Source organism: Asparagus officinalis, chromosome 7, assembly GCF_001876935.1.
Source record: "Asparagus officinalis chromosome 7, Aspof.V1, whole genome shotgun sequence".
Classification (NCBI taxonomy): domain Eukaryota; kingdom Viridiplantae; phylum Streptophyta; class Magnoliopsida; order Asparagales; family Asparagaceae; genus Asparagus; species Asparagus officinalis.
Genome location: NC_033800.1, coordinates 72,966,834 through 72,974,371, shown reverse-complemented (window position 1 = coordinate 72,974,371; position 7,538 = coordinate 72,966,834).

Genomic DNA, 7,538 nt, shown 5'->3' with positions numbered 1-7,538 from the left:
ATATATATATATATATATATATATATATATACATATATATATATATATATATATATGTATACATATATATATATATATGTATATATGTATATATATATATATATATATATATATATATATATATATATATATATATATATATATATAATATATACTGTTGGCCTTCTTGTTTTGATGATGTTTAACAAACAATTTATTACTAATGTTGTTTGTCTAGTGTTTGTGCATTCCTATGTTTAACAAGATGATGCACACATAGATATTTGATCAGTTGTAAGTTTTACTTCCATGGTAGACTACCCGTGAGTAGGGTATTTACTTTGAGATTTTGACACACCTGTTATAGATGGCAATTATATTTCGTTTTGTTATGGTTGGCATCCTCTTATATTAGAGCAGACTACTCGGATGTACTTCGAGATGCGATATCTATTCTTTATGTTGGAGATTGGAGTATGTTTCCTTGACTATTTATTTTTTATTCATGAAGAGCTATATGAATGATTTGATATATGTATGTACTGACTCTATATTTTCCTATATACTCCTACTCCTTCCCCTGGGGAGAGGTAGTGATGATCTCGCTAGCGTTTTGACGCTCGTTGTTTCTCCTCTTTCAGGTAGCGAGTCCGACGCACGGAGAGTCATAGGTTGATGGGACATCTTAGTTGTCCATTTAGCTATTTATTATATTTTATAGTTATTGCAGAACTCCACATGTAGTTGATTTTTTTTAGACTCTAGATTGGTATCTTATTTTAGGGTTGAGAACTCTTGTGAGACTTTGTTTATTTGACTCATTGTATTTGAGACTCAGTTCAGACTCAGAGATATATCTATTTAATTCTAGTTGGGCTCATTATTAATATTTCTTATGCTTTTTCTGTGTATATTCGGTGTTGTTCTATTCTTAGTTTTGCATGCCTGTACCTTCATCTATTTATTGTTTCCACTAGAGAGATAACGATTGTGATGGTGAAACATGTCGTAGCATGGTGTTTGGTGCTTTGGCAGGTTTGATAATCCAGGTTTTACCTAGGACTGCAGCCTTGTGTGAACCTTGGGGCGTCACAGTTGGTATTAGAGCTCTAGTTCCAATATCCTTAGGATCATTCATGTGTCATATTGTGGAGTTTAGGATAGAGTTTCCTAGGGATCATGTATACAGTCCGCTAGGAATCCTTAGCATGAGTGAGGACGTACTATATATGTATGCGGAAAATCTAATATTTTTTTATGATGATCTATTTTCTTTGAATAATAAAGCATGATATGAGATATATGTGATACGATTTACTTATTGGTATATGTTATATCCTTCATGCTTGAGATCCAAATTACTGTGTAATAAGCGCTGTTTTGGAATTATAGATGTCAGGAAGAGGTTGTGGATGCCGAGTTTCTCGTGCTCAGGGAGTTGAGCAGGAAGATAGGGAGCCCGAGACATAGTAGGCTCCACAGTACCTAGTGGATCTCATAGCACCTTTGGCAGCTCGTATGGCGGCTATTGAGGAGCAGCTAGCAACCCAGGTTCGTCAAGAGCCTTCCGTTCATGAAGAGGCACCCGTTCAAGAGTCATCTATTCGGGAGGAAATACCAAAGAGGGCACCAGTGGTCCCACCGACACTACCAGTTGATAACGGAGTAGCTGATCAGGAGGCTTGGCTTCGTTTAGTTGAGATGTATCAGAAGTTGAAAGCACCAGAGTTCCATGGCTCGACGGATTCCATTGCTGCACACAAGTGAAAAGAGGATGTGAGTAACATCTTGGATATGCTGAATGTTAATTCGGTGCAGAAGCAGAGGCTAGCAGCTTTCAGCCTCAAAGGCGATGCAGGAGGATGGTATAGGCTCCGTTTCACCCCAGAGCAGAGGATGGCGGTTTCATAGGAGACCTTTATATATCTTTTTGATGAGCAGTATGTTTCGGCTACAGCGAAAGTAGGAAAAGAGTTAGAGCTGGCTCGTCTAGAGCAGGGGGATATGTCTGTCATGGACTTTGAGAGTAAGTTCATGTCATTGCTTAGATTCACCGGTATGTGACACACAGAGGAGCGTCAGGCTCAGATGTTCTTGATGGGACTTCATCCGGGGTTGCATCGGTACATAGTGTCTCGGAGGTTTCGTTCAGTACGGGAGGTGGCAGATGCTGCCATGGCTCAGGAGACAGATACAGCCTTATTCATCAAGGGCAAGGACAACGGTAAGTCAGGACAGTCCGAGGATAAGGGAAAGGGTAAGAGACCATTTGGAGGCTCAGGAGGACCCTACCAGCAGGGTAAGGGTCCACATCAGTAGGGTCCCCATAAGAAGAGCCATCAGCAGGACCAGAGAGCATAGCAGCCGCGCCGATTTCAGGGAGCTTGTTATAATTGTAACAAGATTGGGCACCGAGCAGCCGAGTGCCGCAGCGCACCCATAGCAGGCCAGCAGGGCAGGACACAGCAGCAACAGAACCATGCTCAGGGACGTGGTGAGGGTCAGCAGCTGAGGATTGAGGCACCTCCAGTAGTCCCGAGGATTGAGGGATAGGTTCGAGCAGTCCAGGAGACCCAGCAGAGGCATATAGCACCATTCACTCCAGGTGATGTAGAGCAGCAGACCGGTAGGATGTATGCAGGTGTTCCTCGCGATCATGGCGTGAACGGAGCCGTGGTGGAAGGTACATTCCGTGTGAATTCCTTTTCAGTACGTATTCTTTTTGATTCTGGCGCTTTGCATTCTTTTATCTCCTATAATTTTTCGATTAGACTTCGGCTTATAGCTCAGCCGTTAGATTTCCCATTATCTGTATCTACTCTGTTGGGAGAGATGTCTCTGTTAGAGAGTGTTTGTAGGAGATGCATCGTCATCTTGGACGATTCTGAGTTCACGATTGATTTGATCGTGTTGCATATGTTTGAATTTGATGTGATTCTTGGTATGGATTGGCTATCTTCCTATCACGTGAGTATCGACTTCTTTGCGAAAATAGTCAGTTTGAGAGCATATGATGGATCGGAGTTAGTGGTAGCTACCTCCAGAGGCAACCAGTTTGCGGAGTCATTTCTGGCATACGTAGAGGAGGCGATATTACGGGATCGGAGCACAGATTTGAGTGAGATGCGAGTAGTCTCAGATTACCAGGATGTCTTCCATGACATCCCAGGATTACCTCTAGTGAGAGAGGTCGAGTTTTGCATAGAGTTGCAGCCAGGCACCACACCGATTTCCCAAGCTCCTTACCATATGGCGCCTGCTGAGATGAGGGAGCTACAGATCCAGATCGATGAGTTATTGTCTCAGGGCTTCATTCGACGGAGTCATTCTCTGTGGGGAGCACTGGTCTTCTTTGTGAAGAAGAAGGATGAGAGTATGCGATTATGTATTATCGTGAGTTAAACAAGGTCACTATCCGTAACAGGTACCCATTACCGAGGATCGATGACTTGTTCGACCAGTTGCAGGGAGCGTAGTGTTTCTCAAAGATAGATCTTTATTCCGGTTATCATCAGTTGTGAGTTCAGGAGATGGATATTCCCAAAACCGCTTTCTTGACTTGATATGGGTCTTTTGAGTTTCTTGTCATGTCGTTTGGGCTGACCAATGCACCCGCAATATTCATGGATTTGATGAATCGGATTTTTTGTCCGTACTTGGACCAGTTTGTGATAGTATTCATCGACGATATTCTTATCTACTCGAGGTCAGAGGCAGAGCACGAGCAGCATTTGAGGCTAGCATTGCAGATATTAAGAGAGCACCAGTTGTATGCTAAGTTTAGCAAGTGTAAATTCTGGTTATCAGAGGTCAGATTTTTAGGCCATGTTATTAGCCGGGAGGGCATTACAGTGGATCCGACTAAGGTAGAAGCCATACTTGATTGGGAACCACCAAAGACAGTTACCGAGATTCGTAGCTTCTTAGGCTTGGCAGGCTATTACAGAAAATTCATTCAGGATTTCTCGAGGATTGCCACACCACTTACACGTCTTACTAAGAAGGGTGTACAGTTCATTTGGAGCATAGAGTGTCAGAAGGCATTTGAGACATTGAAGACTAAGTTGACTTCAGCACCAGTATTGGTTATTCCTAGTAGTGATAAGACTTTTATTGTCTACACTGATGCATCCTTATCGGGTCTTGGCGGTGTATTGATGCAGACCCAGAGAGTCGTAACCTATATTTCGAGGCAGCTGAGGACTCATGAGCAGAATTATCCCACGCACGATTTGGAGCTAGCAGCAATGGTCTTTGCACTGAAGGCGTGGAGACATTACTTGTACGGAGTGTAGTTTGAGTTATTCACAGATCACCAGAGCCTGAAGTACCTCTTCTCACAGAAAGAACTCAACCAGAGGCAACGGCGATGGGTAGAGTTTATTAAGGATTATGAGTTTGCTATACAGTATCATCCGGGAAAGGTGAATGTGGTAGCAGACGCGTTGAGCAGGAAGCGTCGTCGCGGACTAGCAGCTTTGAGGTGTTCACTATATCGGGATCTTTATACCCTCAGCCATTTTGATTTCAGGCCAGAGATTGGCGAGAGCCGTGTGTTCTTAGGAGCGTTATCTGTACAGCCATCTTGGAGAGATAGAGTAGTCGGAGCTCAGTTAGAGGTTTCTTGGATTCAAACCCGCAAGAGGGAGATATCCAAAGAACCTAAGGATGATTGGACTATTGGAGTAGATGGAGGCCTTAGGATAAAGGGCAGGATCGTTATGCCGAACGATCTATAGCTGAAGAGGGAACTATTTGATGAAGCTCATCGCAGTAGATATACAGTGCACCCAGGCACGACGAAAATGTACAAGGATCTGAAGAGATATTTTTGGTGGAGTGGTATGCGCAGAGAGATTGTAGATTATGTGGCTAAGTGTTTCACCTGCCAACAAGTTAAGGCAGAACATGAGAGACCTACAGGAACCCTACAGCCTTTACCCATTCCCGAGTAGAAGTGGGCGGATATTTCCATGGATTTCATAGTAGGGTTGCCCAAGTCAAAGAAATGAAATGATTCTATTTGGGTTATAGTGGACAGATTGACTAAGTCTGCACATTTCTTACCTGTGAGGACAACTTATACGGCAGATACGTATGCGAGGATCTTTATTCGGGAGATTGTTAGATTGCATGGAGTTCCTGAGACGATTGTATCAGATCGGGGCTTAGTCTTCACATCTCATTTTTGGAGGAGTTTCCAGGATGCTTTTGGCAGTCAATTGTCATTCAGCAGCGTTTTTCACCCCCAGACAGACGGTCAGACCGAGAGGGTGAATCAGATCTTAGAGGACATGCTGAGAGCGTGCGTTATAGATTTTCAGGATAGCTGGGAGGATCACATCCCACTGATTGAATTTGCATATAATAATAGTTATCAAGCTACCATCGGAATGGCACCGTATGAAGCTTTGTACGGGAGACCTTGCAGATCACCTATATATTGGGCAGAGTCAGAGGATAGTCTATTGATTGGTCCAGAGTTAGTTAGACAGACTACAGAGAAGGTGACATTGATTCGAGAGCGCATTCTTGCAGCGCAGAGTCGGCAGAAGAGCTATGCAGATCAGCGGAGACGACCTTTAGAATTCCAGATCGGAGACTCAGTCATGTTGAAAGTATCACCGATGAAGGGCGTTCAGCGATTCGGTAGACGAGGGAAGCTTGCCCCGAGATATGTTGGTCCTTTTAGGATCATCGAGCGCATTAGAGCTGTTTCTTATAGGTTAGATCTTCCAGCATCGATGTCGAGTGTACACGATGTCTTTCATGTTTAGATGCTTAAGAAGCATCTGTGGGATGATGAGCAGCAGAGAGTGATTAATTCACCAGAGATTGAGATTCAGGATGACTTGACTACCGTAGAGGTACCAGTATGCATACTGTTAGCCCTTATGTTTTGATGATGTTCTTACAACCACCATTATCGGTACTAATGGCTTATTGAGTGTAAATGTAGTAAAATCATTTATCAAGCTCGTTAGTGCCATTAATGGAGGATGGATGGAATATATGCTACAACGATGATATCCAAAGGAGGAGGAGGCCAAGAGATGAAGCAACGTTATTTCAAGAACGACAAATTCGATCAAAAGCTTCATCCGATTCAAGCTATATCAAAGCTCAAGTATATTGCTCTCTATATGAGGATATTAGCTTTCTTTTGTTTTTCTCTCTAGTGCTAGAATGTAGGCAAAGAGTTACTGAGTTTACTTGAAGCTATTGGGAATCACACACACGTTTTTAGACTTGTGCTTTTAAGCGTTTTTCACAAAATACTATTTTTCACAAGTTTGAGTACCTATCTGCAAAATTCTTTTTCCAAACAGTTTGTTTTTAGTATTAAAAACATTTTACAAAGTTTCAGAATTTTCAGAGGTCAAATAAATATTTTGCAAATATTTCAAGTTGGTCAAAAATCAGATTTCAGAAAATATCAGAAATCGGTCGACCGGTCCGGTCGACCGATCCGATGACCTTTCTTCAGTATGTTTCCAGAGTGTCGTCGGTCGACCGGTACGGTCGACCGAATTTTCAATCTTTAATCGGTCGACCGTGCCGGTCGACCGATGAGTCTCTGGATGTTTTGTCAAAACTCCTTAGCTGCTGGCGGTCGACCGATTTTTTCGGTCGGTCGACCGAAGGTATTTTTCGGTCGACCAATATTTTCTTCGGTCAACTGATTTTTGCCTCTGTTCAGCCGCGACTTTTTTAAAACGGTCGTTTGCCTCGAACCCTGTGCTTTCACTTGTTAGTGATTGGCACAGTCTGTGATGAGGGTCTGAAGAAGAGATTATTATCTCATTTGGGTAGATTTGTTTTTGTTTTAAAATGATTTAAACTTTTCTATATAAACCCCCCAGACCTCTTCTTCTTCCCAGCCCTAACGTTTGAAAAACCAGAGAGCTTTTTCTGTTTCCTGAGTAAATTTTCAAAACTCTGTTTTTCTCTCTGTTTCAAGTGTGATTCACCTCCCAGCTTCAGTATACCTTCTCTTTGCTATAAGGGCTGTGTAAAGAGAGGTTCTTGCATTTCTTTCTTCTGCTGTGTGAGTGAGATCTGTGGAGATCTACTGTGAGGGAGTGTGATCTGTGAGATCAAACTGTGTAGTGAGAGAGATCTGTGGAGATCGCTGTGTAGACGAAGTTCCGGCTTCCAAACCGGGTGTGTAGTGGATTTCTCCTCGAGAGTGGGGAGCGGGGACGTAGGCCAGAGGGCCGAACCTCGTTAACACATCGCGCGTCAAGGATAACGAACTCCTAACCTTATCTCTCTTACTTTTATCGCATTTCTGTTTGTGGTTTGCTTGTGCTGTTTTTTAATTGCATATTAGAGCCTCTTGACCCTAATCACCCCCCCTCTAGGGTCCAACAAAGTTCATAAACCGAAAACACAATCTTTTCTCAAAAATACATATACTATGCATTAAACATGATTTCATTGAATTTAAACTTGTTGATTGATGAAATCATCTTAAGCACATATAAACATGAAACAATTATGTAATTTCCAATTTTATTTATTTGTTTCATATTTGCATAGCTAAACACATTATTTAC